This window comes from Pinus tabuliformis, chromosome 9 (genome assembly GCF_031772625.1).
Source record: "Pinus tabuliformis cultivar Carrire ecotype Pingquan chromosome 9, CPIR1, whole genome shotgun sequence".
NCBI lineage: Eukaryota > Viridiplantae > Streptophyta > Pinopsida > Pinales > Pinaceae > Pinus > Pinus tabuliformis.
Window position 1 is genome coordinate 287257241 of NC_142307.1, and position 16581 is coordinate 287273821.

The following is a 16581-nucleotide window of genomic DNA, read 5'->3' on the forward strand; positions in this document are numbered from 1 at the left end:
GCAGACTTTGTGAACATTGCCAGCGTCCCCGCAGGTAAGGCTAGAGAGAACCTGCGACCCCAGAGATAAACATAATTTTTACAAGACTTTCTCTCTTCTTTGAGTTTGAGATGGATAACAGAGGCATGAGACTTGCCTAAGAGGGTAGCATGACTGTTGATTTGAGCCATACTAACCGTAAGTAGTCAAGGTGACATTTTTTAGTGTAACAGATTGCCCCCTAAAGTGCGAAGCCTGGAATAGAATAGGGTTTTGTAATTCTAGGAAGGGTGAAGCGCTTTATCATTTCAAGGATTGCCTTGTGGATGGCCTGGTTGGAACCTGCAATTTTCAACAAAAAATACATGGATAAGATTATATCATCACTGAGGTAGGCATTCCCATACTCAGATTCAAAACTTTAACTAATGGACTAACTATTCTGATACAGGAATGATCTTGCAGTACATCATTTTTATAGACTTTTGTAGACACAGTATGGACGCAGCCATCTGTTTATGATTAGTCTACATAGATAATGAATACAAAACTCCTCGCAGCCTGGATGGTAGAAACTAGATCCAGGGTCTTCACTTCTACTTCTCGAATTGGTACGATTCTAGCCATGTGATTAAATGATTCGATGTCGAACATGGTAGAAACCACTTGATTACCAGTCAATGATGTAAACTGTTAACAAGCGTGAGAGAAACCACCAGTAATGTCAATGGTCCCCAAAGTACCAAGCACAACCCGTGAAATGTGAATAGATGTTTTGATGTCGAACACTTCACGGAATCCTCTGATCGAAAGTCAATGATGTAAACTGACGTCAAAGGCGAGAAACCTGCCATTGATGCATGCAGACTTCAAGGTACTGTCGATTCCTAAGTCATCTTTCTAGATAATGTGTCGATGTCGATAGAAAGCGACCCGTTGCAGGCAAGCCCGCAACACGAAATCATTGTTCAAGTTGAAGAAATGTTGCTGTAAGGACAGACTCAGGGATGGTCAAATGGATGACAAGTATTTTGCAGATGAAAGTTTTTTGCTTGCAGACCTCTTGAACACATAACGACACAACAGATGGCTTGGTGACGAATAACTCAAAGTTAATCCCCGAAACCTGGTTAAAGACTTTCAAAGTGACTTGGTCAACTGTGAGGTAAAAGATTTCCCAACCCAGGTGAATGAAAAGTGTCGTGTTCAAGAGCGGTAATAAAGTTTCTTCTGAGACAAAAGATGACAAATAGGTTCATTCTTCTCTTTTTTCCCCCACCATTTCTGGCAAGTACCTCTTTATTTTTAACAAGCTTGAGGAGGATAACATATGCTTGATTATAAGCTCATCCTTCGGACGAGTCCAACCTAGTTTAAATTCGAACCCTAGGAAGGAGTGGTTCGTTCCTGTTTGTAATTGAACAGGTCCTCTACTGTAAAAATTTAACGAGCCCAGTATAGGAGAAACTCGGCGTTTTTCATTTTTAGAGAGTCTGAAAAAACTAAAGGAGACTCCATGTTGAACTTTTTCGTATATTTGTGTCCCTCAAGCCCGAAAAAGTATAAAATAATACCTGGGGGAACCGCTTGATCTTACGACCAAGGAGTACTTTCATAGTAGTGTCGTTAACCTGAAAAGTAAAAAGCGATCAAGGACACGTCGTTTTATTTCCTTATCGAGTTCGAAACGACAAAAACCCGGCAATCTTTTCCTGATTTTGCGGTCAGAAAAGAGCTAAAAGGGGACCGTCTTTTAATTCCGTTTTAACGAGTGAAAAAGAAACACTCGGCGATCTTTTCATTTTTTAGGAGTCAGAAAAGGGCTTAAAAGATGACTCTGAAATTTTGTTTGTGAAAAATTACAATTTCCCTCGAAATCCCTTTGTCCTGCACAAAAGCGACACATTACTCATACCTGTTTAAAATAGGCAAAAATACATTCAAAAACATCTTTTCATGGTAAAAAATGAACTAATTCATCCAAAAAACCTATAAAAAGACCTTTTACCATGTCATTTTTACCGTTTCACTGTTGAGGTTGAAAAAAGAGCTTTTGACAAGAAACTTCCCGTGGTCGCTGCGGAAAATCTGACCGTTGGAATCGAACGCCGTCTCATCCAGGTATTTTACACATCCCACTCTGCATTTCTATCCGTTTAGAATCAATTTTTAGGTTTTAGTTTCATTTTTTGGGGGGGTTTTGGTTTTGGAATGCGCCTCTCGGCGGACGCAGGTGCCCTTTGGGTGACCTGCGTCCCCCGACTTTTTCTCATACGGGAAAACGGTCGGAAGACGCAGCCCGCCTTCAGGCCAGCTGCGTCCGGGCGCCCTGTGCAACAAAGCCGGGGTGCGTCCTCCGAGAAACGCGCATTTCAAAACCCCAACTCTCTCAAAAAACCACCAAAAATTCCCAAATTAATTTCTAATGCTATTTTTGATATGCAGGGCATTAATCATGTTAGACTGGAGAGAAAGAGAGCATGTAGAGGAAGATGAAGCTGCAATAAATCATCAACCTTCCCTGGATGCCCTAAGAGCATGCGGATTATACAAATATTGGACCATACCGGGCATGAGGGGCCAGGTAAGATTCTTAGAATGGCTGGTTGAGCGATGGAACGTACAAGAACAATGCTTTTACATAGGAGGGCACCAGCTCGAGATAGAGCCCTCGGATGTATACTTTCTCACTGGCTTGCCAAACAGAGGTGAGCAACTCAGTCTTGCGGGGACTAGGCCGGGTGGCCAATCCCTTGATAGTCTCCGCGAGACTTGGTGCACACCTGGAGCTCACCATTCAAAAGGCATAGAGATAAAACACATCACTCTGCCGGAACTCAAAGTCATAGCGTTCACGGTTACCAGAATTTGCGGCGCGGCCGCTTTACACATTGCTTCCGGATCCCAAATGCGGATGGCAATTGACTGTTACCGAGGCACCATTTTCAACTGGTGTGAAGCTGTGTCGGCTCATATGAAGAGCCAACTGACCAAGGCAAGGAACGGACGACTAAAGACTTTTGGATATGGGCCTATAGTCGTGAGCTTTGCCTTGGAGAGAATTCCAATGCTGATCCCTCAGCAACTCACTGTTGATATCTTGGGTCCCCAGTAGCCAAAGCTGATACGATGGGTTGCGGTGATGGCCCGGCATCCTGACGAGGGCGCGACAGTAGTTCGATTCTCAGATAGTTATTTTGACTGGTTAGAGGGCCAGCTTTTTGTGATACAGGATTTTTCGTATGCCGGAACGGATTTCAGAGGTGATCCGGACATGGTTCTTCCACAGGGAGAACAATGGGACGACAGAGGTACTTTTTATTTTCACAAGTTTTCTAGTTTATGTATTTTTTGTATTTTTTATATATATCGTCTCAAAACTAATAGTAAATCTTTCAAAATGCAGATGTTGGCCCACAGCGTCCAGCCAACCTCCGGCCTTATGATAGACTACATCCAGCTGCACCGGTACCGGCCCCACAGGATGCGACAGCAGAAGTACTAGCTGATTTGGAGCATGATCTAGAGCGTCTCACGGCAGATATACCTGAGACTACTATGGACGATATTCCTATGAGGCTTCAGCGCTTCGTAGTCGCGGTCCCTGGACCGTTTAGGAGTTTTTTGCGTAAGGTAGCCCGCGCAGTGGTGTCGTACAGAGAGCACCACCAGTGATTGACTAGTCACTTTTGTAGTCACATGTGACATTTTGATTTTTTGTACTATCATTTTGCCGATCATAAGGTGTTTTAAACCTATGATCGAAGACGATGTATATATTTTTTGACACACTTCTATCTATATATATCACTATTACCGGCTTATCTTGTTTAACATATGTGATGAAATGTTTTTAAATTTACTTGCATGATTATCGTAAATGTCTGTCCAACATTCGAGAAGCAATTGCATCTGCTAATGTATTCAAAGACCTTGGAATATGTTGATATTCAATGTAATCAAATTCACGTTCCAAGAGACGCACTCTCAAAAACAACCTTAATAACACAGGATTTCTAATGGCATAAACTCTATTAAGCTGTAATACAACAAGTTCAGAATCTAACCTCACTATCAAACGTCGAATTCCAAATGAAATAGATTCGGATAATAATTCAACCACTGCACTGTATTCTGCAATGTTATTCGTTGTTTGACCGAGGCTTACCCCATGCATAGAAACTAACTCGTCAGAGGGCGAATAGATAACCCAAGCTGCGGAAGAGATATTCCGTGTACTACGACAAGCACCATCAGCAAATCCAATGTATGTTTGGAGAGGCGTCGACATCTACAATATCAAGAGTAAAACCAAGATGAGCCAAAATAATGACGAAAAAACACACTTGCTAAGCTAAGCACACTGACTAAACTAACACACTTGCTAGCTAGAAAGAAAATCTAACCTATCTAAAAATTTCTCCATACCCATCATTTTAAGCATAATACCTCTTTAGGTAAAGTCCATTTCTGGGTTTACCCAAAGAGTCCCCATCAAAATCAACTAACTCATAAGCCCCTTTTGCTAGCTTGCGCTTTACAATGTAGGGCCCATGCCACATGGGAACGAACTTTCCGGCACCTAGCTTATCGTTAGCTTGATCATATAATAATACTAGGTCTCCTTCCGAAAAACTTCGAGGGGTTACATTTTTATCGTACTGAGCTTTCATTCGTTTCGCGTGAGTCTCGATAGCTAAAGTAGCGTCACGTCGAGTCTCATCTAATTTAGCCAAGTATAACAACCGTTTCTCCTCTGCGGAAGTAGCTGGAAGTAATTCGACAGCCATTTGAAGTGATGGGATTTCGCATTCAATAGGTAACACAGCTTCTAAGCCATAAACTAGCTGGAAAGGGGTGAAACCTGTTGAATTTTTCACTGAAGTTCGATATGCCCATAGCGCCGAAAATAACATGTTATGCCAATTCGTTCGATGGATACCAATGATCCGTCGAATCATGATGACTAGAACTTTGTTGATTGACTCAACTAAACCGTTGGCTTGCGGATAATAAGGAGTAGAGCTATCGTGGCGCAAACCAAGCTGGCTTGTAAGCTCAGTCATCATGACGTTTCGAAAATGGCTCCCATGGTCAGTAATGATTGCTTGTGGGACACCAAACCTAGTTATGATATGATTGAATACGAAAACTGCAGCTGTCTTGCCGCTTGCGTCGAATGTAGGCATCGCCTCGGCCCATTTTGTAAAATAATCAACCGCGAGGATGATATACGCATGCCCCCCGGCCGAGTGAGGGTTACAAGTAATAAAGTCAATGCCCCATTTTGCGAATGGACCAGCGGCAATTATAGGGTGGAGAGGAGCAGGTGGAGCGCGCATCTTTCGATCAAATACTTGACAGTTGTGGCATGTTCTGACAGCAAGGATACAATCTTTAAACATAGACGGCCAGAAATAGCCAGCGCGCAACACCTTCTGAGCTGTGGCATACCCAGACATATGACCGCCACATGCTCCAGAGTGACAGTCATTCAAAACTCTCTCAGCCTCTTCGTGAGTTAAACAACGTCGAAAAACTAAGTCTGCCCCCCGGCGATAAAGTGTATCTCCAATAATTCTGTATTGCTGGGATCGAAACCGAATTTTTCGACGGTCTTCCTTGGAAGCTTCAGGCCGAAAGGTTTGGGTTTGGAGATAGATGATTATATCCCCATACCACGGATCTAAAGTGCTAATAAGAAACAAAGATTCGTCCACAATGGACTCCTCTGCCACAGTCTCTGTGTCAGCACTCGGGAAATCACACATTAATTCCGCAAAAACTAAAGATTTCTTAGACTTGGACTTCTCGAACTCCAAGTCGAACTCTTGCAGGATAACAATCCATTTAGAGTACTTGCCCCCTAGCAGTTGTTTTGTCAAAATATAAATCATAGGGTTGCAATCCGAAATAACTGTAGTCTTGCGGAGAAGAATGTAGTGACGAAAACGCTGGACAGCTTGAACGGCTGCCAGGGCCAATTTCTCCACATGCGAATATTTTAACTCAGTGGGGTTTAAGGTTCTACTAAGATAATATATCACATGCTCTGCTTTGAATTCATCTTCTTGAACTAACACCATTCCAATGGTGGAATGCGAAGCTGCGAGGTATAAGAAGTAGTCCTGGTTGTAGTTGGGAGGATGCAATAACGGTGCATGGGTCAACGCGTGTTTCAGTGCATCAAAAGATTGTTGGGCAATCTCGTCCCAAAAGAATTGTGCGTTCTGTTTCAACAACCGTGTAAAACCTTTAGTGACCTCGGCGTAGTTTGGGATGAATCGGCGTAAAAAGTTCGCTTTCCCTTGCAAACTTTGGAGTTGGCGTAAACTCGAAGGAGGAGGCAATTTGATGATAGCCTCGACTTTCGAGGGATCGACGCGAATGCCGGTTTTTGAAACAACAAATCCCAGCAATCGACCTGTTTCTATACAGAAAACACACTTGTGGGGATTCAACCGAATTCGATAATGCCTACACCTCATAAAGATTGCTCGTAGGTGGACAAGGTGATCAGCTCGTTGTAAAGAATGAGCAGGCAAATCATCGAGATAGGGTTGCACAATGTGCTTGATGTCATGAAATGCATAAGACATCGCCCGTTGAAAAGTGGCCCCGGCATTCTTAAGTCCAAAAGGTAATTTGCAATAAGCAAATGTCCCCCATGGACAAATGAATGCCGTTTTTGGTTGATCGGCAGGTAGAATATTGATTTGATTATAGCCTGAGAAACCATCCATGAAGGAAAACATCTCACTTCCGGCACAATCATCAATGATTTGATCGATATAAGGCGTAGGATAGTTGTCTTTTGGACAAGCTCGATTGATATCCCTATAGTCGATACAGATTCTTATTGTTCCTTGTTTTTTATTGACGGGAACAATATTCGATACCCAATCCGTTAACGGGATCGGATAAATGAAACCTGCTTTCAACAACTTTTCGACTTCTGCTTTGATTGCAGCCGCTTTCCGAGGGTGAATCTGACGCAACCGTTGCCGAATGGGTTTAGCATCCGGGTAGGTTTTGATTTCATGAACAACAATGGCAGGATCAATTCCCGGCATTTCCTCGTAAGACCAGGCAAACACGTCGCGGAATTCTTGGAATAGGGCCTTGTAAGTTTGGATTTCTGTTTCAGTACATGCGGCACCTATATGAATGTTCTCCTCGATTCCGGGTTTCACTGAAATATCAATGGGAATTGTACGAGAAATATTCCCTAAATTCAGCTCTGAATCAGAATGTTTCGTTGGATCCTGAGCGTCTTTGACATATTCAGCGGTAAAGATAGATGAAAAATCATTTTCAAATGCATCATCCTTAGGTAAAAACGAAGATCTGTGATGGAGATCTTCCCATGGTAGATCATCTACACTTAGGATTTCGCGAAGTTGTTCGTCAGATGACACTTCCTCGGGAAACGTTATCCGTTCTAAGGGTGAGGTGAAACGTGACTCTTCACTGACCACATTCATTTGGTCGGTTGAATGAAAGTCGGTAAAAGACATAAGAGCTTCATAAGCAATCTCATACGGACTCAACGGCATAACATCACCGAGTGAGTCTAGCTCAGAGTCAGAGGGAACATACCAAGGATCATCATAAATAATGTTTTCTGACGTGATCATATGAATTGTTGCGAACGAAGGGTCTGCATTGAGTGGAGGGAGAGGAAAAGTTCCCAGTAAACCGGAATCCTTAACTAAACCTACACCAATGTCCCTATAAGGGATTGTCGTTTTACCGACATGCTGGATAGATTCTAAAGAGGTTGGGTCGGATGAAAAGTATGTCAGCTGATCAATAGTCACGATCTTACCGTTATGTGGAAACTTAATGACTCTGAAGACCGATGAAACGACCGCTGTCATAGCATATGACCAACTTCGACCCAAAAGAAGGTTGTAGTCTAGAGGGGCATCAACCACTTCCACATCCAGACTAACGGTTTTACCTTCGACCCCTATAGGCAATTCTTGTAGAATACCAAACGGACGGAACCCACGGCCATCAAAGGCCTTAAGGATGGTGGGGGATTGGTTCAATGAAGGAGAACCAAGCGATCTCCAACATTGAATCGACATAATACACGTAGAAGCTCCCTCATCAATCACAGTCCGATGAATAGGCCTGTTTTTGACTATCACTGGAATTTGAAAAGCCATTTGATGGGGGAGACGTGGTGTACTACTTTCTAGATCAAAGATCATTAGGTTCGGGTCCTGAACATCGACAGCTCCAATAGCCGACAAAAGCAATTTTCGTTGCGCTGGACATGATTGCAGCACTTCGAGTGCCGACATTGCTGAAGGTGAAACAGCTAAGTCTTCAACAATGTTGTAATTCTGGGCTGCTCTCGCATGTGGATTGAAAGCAGACCTTCGAAGTACACCCTTGGCGGGCGGCTTTATCACTAAGTCTGGGTTAGGTTTTTCGATCTGTAGTGGATCGGAACCAGGAGCTGAGGTTGATGGGTTAGAGTGAGAAGATTCTGCTTCTTTACCATCAACAGGAGCCTTACTACCATAATCTTGCGATCGAGTCGCAATCCTGACATGAGACATCATCAAAATGGGTTCTTCACTGGCATTCGAAGAAGAACCTATCATCTTATTCTCCTGCTCTGGAAATGGATTTTTTAACACAGCAGGAGTCGGAGAACCTTTGACTATTTTCACTACCTCGGCCCGATGAGGGCAGTCTCTCGTAAAATGATCTTCTTCACAAATAAGACAAGGATAGCGAGGTTTACGCTTTTCGTCATTGGTTTCCGACTTTTCCGTTTTCTCCTTTGGAGCCTTGTCTGCTTTAGCCTTCTTCTTTCCTTTCTTCTTTCCACCGTTTTTGGATTTGGCCGTAGATGACTCTACAGCGTGAATGTCGGCGGTAAGTTCAGGAGGAGAAGACTCTCCTGTCGGAGAATCAGGCAAAGTGATAATTGGAGTATTGGAGGCCTTGGAAGACTTCTTCTTACTCTTCGTAGTCACGATACCGATCATACCATCAGCGGCATGAGATCCCGAAGGAGCAGCAGCGATTTGGTTTGACTTTGGAAGATCTGGAATTTTTTCATGTAACGTACCCGACTGAGTATAAACTAAGTCAAGGTATTGTGCCTGAGCAATGACTTGCTCCTCAGTAACTACTCCGGCCTTAGCGACATCTTCAGTAATTCTTGGTAATAATGATTTGACAAACCATTCAGCTAAGATTTGGTCCGGGATAAAAACTTTGACTAATCTTCTTCGACGTCTCCACTCATGGATGTGATCAGAAATGTACGTGGATGTCGATTGTTTTAGCGAAGTTAATAACTCTGTACCATTATCGTATCTGACTGGTAACTGAAAATGAGTTAAGAGCGAGGTAGCTAACTGGCTAAAGTTGTAAAAAGAGGCCCGTGGTAACTCAATGTACCACTTGGCTGCGAGACCAATGAGTGTACGCTGGAAAAGACGTAAGCGGATGGAATCATCTGAGATGGAATTTGATGCACACCAGAGGTGGTAAGTCATCACGTGATTAGACGGATCCTCTCCAGACTTCCTTCGAACTTGGGTATATCGCTGGGCAACTTATTTGGCATTGGCGGCCAGAACGGAAGATATTGAATTGGATCGTTCGTTAGGCGCGTCAAGTCGGGTAAATCTAAAGTTGCAATAAATGGTAACTGCCGGTTAGGATCTCTAAAACTCTGAGTCACAATACCAGCCCCAGGAGGAGGATATCCAGGATAACTAGGAACAGGAGTCGCATTGGGGATATTATATCCTCCTGGAAAACCAGGATTAACCGGACCGTACTGGGGTTGTTGAGGTGGTTGATAAGTGTACCCAGGATACGGTTGATACTGGTAAACCGGTTGTTGGGCAGCTTGCCCAGGTTGATACTGTCCCTGGTACGGAGGTTGAACAAATTGAGGTTGAGTAGTAACAACCGTACTTGTACCAGGTTGGCCTACAGGCATCTGGACTGTGGTTTGAACCGTGGGTCCAGACAACGGTACAGATGTCTGAGGAGTGGTTACAGGGACAGTAGAAACTGGAGCTGCCGATACTCCAGAAGTAAACATGGTAGATGAAGCGGTAGTTGCTACAGCCGTGTGAGGTGGAGTACCAGGTGCAATTGGCGGCTGAGTAACTACAGAAGTTACAGGGGTCTGAACACTTGACTGGACAGGTTGCGGTTGCTGGGATGGACCAGGAACTGCAGGTTGTCCTGCTTGAGGTACCGACTGTATACTTGGTTGCAACATCTGTTGACCCTGTGACGGATCCCATGTTAACATTCCAGGGTATTGACTCGTAACAGGTTGAGGATACTGAGACCCATAGCCGTATTGAGGATAGGGTTAGTAACTGTAAGGTGCAGTCCCATATGATTGCCCTTGAGGTGGTTGATAACCTTGACTAGGGTATTGACCCGTAGGTTGATAACCTTGAGGTAAATACGAATACTGGGGTTGACCTTGACCTTGAGGTTGGTATCCTTGAGGTTGATACCCTTGGGGTTGATACCCTTGGGGTTGCCATCCTTGAGGTTGCCATCCTTGAGGTTGATACTGATACTGAGGTTGACTTTGGGGTACATATTGAGGCTGGGGTTGATACCCTTGGGGTTGATACCCTTGAGGTTGCCCCCCAGTCACGAATGAAGTACCTTGAGGTTGCCCCCCAGGTACGAAGGTTGCCCCCAGGCGGTAATTGGCCACCTTGAGTTCTTTAATGAGGTACTGGTGCAGGCACGCAGGCTAACTGGCTGATATGTTTACCAGTACCCTTGGGACATAGCAACAACCAGATCCAGCTGTATACGGGATGATGCGTGTATACGCTCTTTTACCAGGATGCAGGGATCACATGCGTCAGTAGATCTGATCTATCCACAGGCAAACCATATGAAGATAATGCCTTGAGGTTGAGTGAAACCTTGGTTCAGATCACCAGCACTTGGGCCTAGTGATGCCTTATCACCTGAGAGTATCTGTTGAGTGAGTTGCCATCAAGTTGAATCATAATGCCAACAGTTAATGGGAGTTGAACCTGACATCATATAAACGTCACCTATACTCAATGGTACATTACCACTGTTTCCAACTAATAACCCATGGTCAACAGGTTGAGGAGATGCTCCCGCAAAGGTACCAGAAAGTGCTTGATACCAAGTAGGAACAGAAGGACCGCCATGTAAAAATGATTCAGGACTTTGTGAAAACACAGATGACTGACCAGACATATTTACAGGAGAATGAATTCCTCTAGGTGGAACCGGAGTACGAGGTGTAGAAAAACCTACCGAGTTGTCTAAAAAATTGGTTAATGCAAGGTACCAAGATTCACTTCTAGGAGGACTGTAAAAGATGGATTCACGCTCTCTTAGATCAAGGGTAATTAGATCTTCAGAATTAGAAACGCCTATTTCTTCCTCTGGAACAAGTTCTTCTATAGCAATTAATCCAACAGGAAGATTTTCGGTGATAATTCTTTCTATTCTTGGTGAATCAGGAACACTAGGAGTTGGAGTAACAGGTTCTGAAATTTTAGGTTCTTCGCCTGTTTCACTGGCAGATGAAAAACTACCAGCAAGCTCGGAAACTGTAACAGCTTCGGGATTGTAACCTGTTTCTAAACTTTGGTAATATGGATGGACTACCAAGGAAGATTCTCCTTCTTCAGGTGATCCTACTCTACTGCCACTAGGAGGAGTTACAAGGACCTTTAACCCTTCTAAATTACCTGGGTCGTCTCGAGGAGGGGATCCCCTAAGTCTACGGGATCTTCTCAACAATTCGGCCACAGAAACAACTTCAGGAGACTGGCCCGCAATTCGACGGGACCTTCTCGGTGATTCCGCCACAATTAAAGATTTTAACTACAACACACGAAAACAAAGTAAAAAATTTCAAATCAAACCACCTAAAGTCTTCTAAAGAACCAATCAAATTTGAAGCACACGCCTAAATAATCTAGAGCGTCAAACCACACACAAACAGTAGTCTTCCGGACCAAAAACGCTAGTTGGTGATTAAGCCCAACCTCGCAGGATTCAGTACAGAAATAGTGGGTGGAACAGTTACCCCGGCAACCTGCTTAATGAATAGACTGGACCAAGTTCCTCCACTTTAACCGTCTCGAAGTGAAGCGAACCCCCCAGAAAATCCAAGTGAGTATAACCGACGTCTGCTCCAGGTACAGTGGGACCTTCCCTCCACCGTCACCTTGGGTAGAATCCTAGATATTATGGCCACTAAGGTTACCAATCACAACAATTACACCTGGGGGAACAGTCTAAACTCCAACAGCACGCAAGGGCAGAGTAGCAAGCTCCAATCCCCTTACCGGCTCCTTGACAACAATCCAAGGTTTACCGATAAGTGACCCCTGGCTCCTCGACAATGGTTAATCCGAGGTTTACCGTTTGTAATACGTACTGTCTGGCGTCGTTCCCAACGAGGGAGGAATGATCCCCTCACTGGTTCGGACACGAGCTCGTGTTTCTCCTTTAAGAGGAGCTTTCCCAGAATGTAACTGAAACAATTGGATTTGTTCTACTCAAGATAGACTATCTGTTTGGTTTTGTAGTCTTGGAGAGTTAAGTACTCACCTACTCCAAGACCCTAGCCTAAGCTATGTTGGTGCTTCAGAGCCCTAGAAAAATAAAGATTACTAGATTGATTTTAATTTAAGCGTTACTTTTAAGGTTGTTTCTTAAGTCAAAAGGTGATGGAAGTGAAACTAGTGGTGTGTTGACTCGACTCGAAACCACTACAAAATGCACCTAGAATGATTTATCCACTACTTTACTTTTTCGATGAATTGCTTAACTAAAAAGTTGAGAGAATGCAATCTTTATAAAAACAACTTCTTAATTGAAGACAATCAAAGAAACAATTCGTTTTTCTTTTCCAAGCATAAAAACATAACTTCTCTTTACATGCACGAAAAAACTCTTTTCTTCTTTTGAAAACCAAAAGCTACTTGAAACAAGACTTTTTAAGAAGATGTTTTTGTATTTTTCTTTTAATAAAACAAGTAAATCTAATGTAAACAAAAAATCAATCTTAACAACTCTTAAAATCTATGAAAATGCACTCATAAGCAAACTAAAGGTAAATTTACTCTAAGCAATCTTAATGAGGCCAAAACTAACAATGATTATTTCTAAGGTGTTTTACTTGATCACAATCAAATCAAGGACTAGCTTATTGCAGAATCAAAAACTAGCCAAAACAAAATTCTAATCTTTTTGTTCTTTTTGTAAAATGGAAATCAATACTTTATAAACAAGTAATTCGAAATTTGACCCAAAACAACTCAAATGGCAAGTTGCTCACAAAAGGAGACTTTACGACAGGCCCGACTTCTAAGAAGGTTGACTAACCAGAGAGATCTAAGGCTGGACAACTTTCTACTATCAAAGTCACTACAAAGCCTTTCCAAAAATCAAACCCTAGGTCGAAACTTCGTTGAAAACCACTAAAACACTCAACGCTCACAAAACTAGTTTAGGTGAAAATTCTTGACAGGGTACTAAAGGATCTGGGCAGAAAACACTAAGGAAAAACAAAATCTAAAAGCAAAGTAAAGCAAAAATGGAATTTTCTTAAGTTTTACAGGAAGACGCAGGCAACCCGTTGTCACAGGTGCGGCCCCGCTCTGTGCAGACGGCAACAGCGCGTCCAAAGACGCACTGTGCAGTACTAAGAGGGTGCGTCCGTCTGGAAAAATGAAGAAAAACCAAGTCTAACTAAATCTAAAGCTAAGCCACCCAAATACTAATTCTCACAGTCAAAAATCAGAAAATAAAAATGATTTTCTCAAAGCAAAGTTCATATAAAGGAAAAGACTCTCTCATTAATGGATTCCCCAGCGGAGTCGCCAATTTGTCACACGGAATCTGTCAAGGGTGCGGACACGACTGACCTTCCTAGAAGTCTAAGACATTCTAATGACAAACAAGACAAAAAGGAGTGATCTTTCTCTAAATACACCTTTTATAACATGAAAACTACAAGTGTTTAGGCTTACCTTATTCCAAAACGCTGTTGTTGAAGTCCGTTCTTGACGATCCGGATGAGCTCCTCCTTCAAGTCAATTCCTGCAACCACAAACAATCAAACAATTACCAAGCACTTGCATTTCATATAATAAAACATATATCCAACATGCAGACCAAGGAACACATGAAATAACTCATTAACACAAGCTATTGAGAAAAATAAACCAGTTTGTATTAATAACGAAACAAAGAAACTCTTACAACCTGGCCTTGGTGTTGTGCAAGTTCCTCCCAGGGTCCATCAAGGGTTTTCCTCTACTTTGACAAAGCTCACCCTCTCCCAAGTAGAATCAAGTGAAGACAATCTCTCCTCACAAAGGCTCTAATGGAAGACCTAAATCCTGCAGCATTTACCCAAAGAAAATGTATAGCTCCAACCTCTTCTCCTTCTGGCTCAATGCCTTTATTTATAGTGCTGTAAAGAGGTTATTCAGGTCCACTATCAATGGGATCATCCCCCTCTATGGGTGGGATAGCTCCCTTATTGATGGGATAAGCTCCCCCTTAATAGAGATACATGAACCAACTGGAGGCGCATCCATTTCATCAAACCGACCTCTAGAATGTTCTAGAAGTAACCACAAGTAACTTTTTTAAGATGAAACTCGCGCATTTTGCCTTTTACAGAAGGACGCACCTGTCCTTTGACATACAGAGTGTCCAAAGACGCAGACTTTGTGAACATTGCCAGCGTCCCCGCAGGTAAGGCTAGAGAGAACCTGCGACCCCAGAGATAAACATAATTTTTACAAGACTTTCTCTCTTCTTTGAGTTTGAGATGGATAACAGAGGCATGAGACTTGCCTAAGAGGGTAGCATGACTGTTGATTTGAGCCATACTAACTGTAAGTAGTCAAGGTGACATTTTTTAGTGTAACAAGTTCCAACAAAGGCAAGGAGAAGAGTCAAGATAACTATGGAATAAACCTTCCTCCAAGAAGAAATGCAGATGGTGTCAAGGATGCAAAAAGAAATGGTTATCATCAAAGGATCCCAAGGAAAAAAGACTTCAAAAGTACATCAAGGAAACCTTCTTCTCCCAGGTACCAAAGTATATTTCTTGGTTATTTCTATTCTTGTACAAACTTTGGGCACATGGAAAAATATTGCAGGGCATATCACAAAGATAATTATAATGTTCCTCGTCAATATCCGAGAAGAAATTTTGCAAGAAGTCATCAATTCTTATTCATGAACAACATAGAGTGATTCAAGTGTCATAACATTGGACATATGGCACATAATTGTAACTTGACTTGGGCACCTACTCAAGATAGAACTATGCCAGAAAATAAATTTACACAAGTATGGAGAAGGAAGAAAATACAATCCAAAAATCTCTTGAACTCTCTAGCCAACAACACATGTTGTTGACCTAATCTTCGACAATCTAAGAATTTGATTGGAAAAGTCTGCCAAAAGGAAGACCATGCACACAGTTAGGGGGAGATTATGATGATTAGGAATTCTTACAGAAGCCATTCGTGAATGAGTCTTATGAAATCCTTGATGAGCTATATGGACAATCATTCTTTGATAGATCATCTCTCAGGAAAACTCCTTGAAGAATATAATCCTTATTCACCTGATGGATTATTATTGAAGATATCTTCCACTTGATCATTAGCAGGTAATATTTCATGATGGGGAGTTGGTTCATCACATGAAGTAATTTAAGCACATATATCATGAACCGCATTTCCAGAAAGAAGAGAACCATGATAGGGAGAGTAACATACCTATGAAGAACTATTATTCATAAAGAAAAGAAGCATCTTGATAAGGGGAGTACTTGGGCACCCCATTTGCCATTGATTTCAAAGGGGGAGAGAATGTTGAAAGGGAAATAATATTTCCATCAATGACAAAGGGGAAGATTGTGAATCTAGGTTGTCATTGGTGTCAATATGGCACTAGGCGAGATGGAAAATATTGTTGAGATGCCTGGTTCCAAATGATGATGTCATGATTCTTGTTTAATAAGAATGTCATCAATTAATATGTCAAGTCACTAATGACAAAGTATTAAGAAGTGCCAAGTGCCAAGTATTTAGAAGTCATTGATGACATATGGAGGACTACATTTGATGATGTCATATTCTTGATGAATGACCACAATTGATGATGGCACTTGATGAGGTCATGATAACATGGTTGGAAGATTATTTTGGAGTTATCCTGATGATGTTGCACTATGACTGCACTAGTATATCATGACATTGTTCATGCATCATGCTACATGGATTTTGCACTCCTACATCATGACTCTATGATCCTATGATGACATTGGTAACAATGGAGAAGCCAAAGAATGAAGAAGACACACTGTCCCAAACATTGCTCATGCTGTCCCAAACTTTCTATGCATAAAATTTAAGGACAGTCACAAAGAAAAATTATTTTGACACCTTAGAGGCATCCTTTGAAAATGGATCCAAGCCATCTTAAAGAGGATTTTTTCCTCTTTCTAACGAGCCTTTATTTGCCTCGAAACTCCCAATAGTTTGTGAGATACAGAAATTTTAAGTTAAGGAA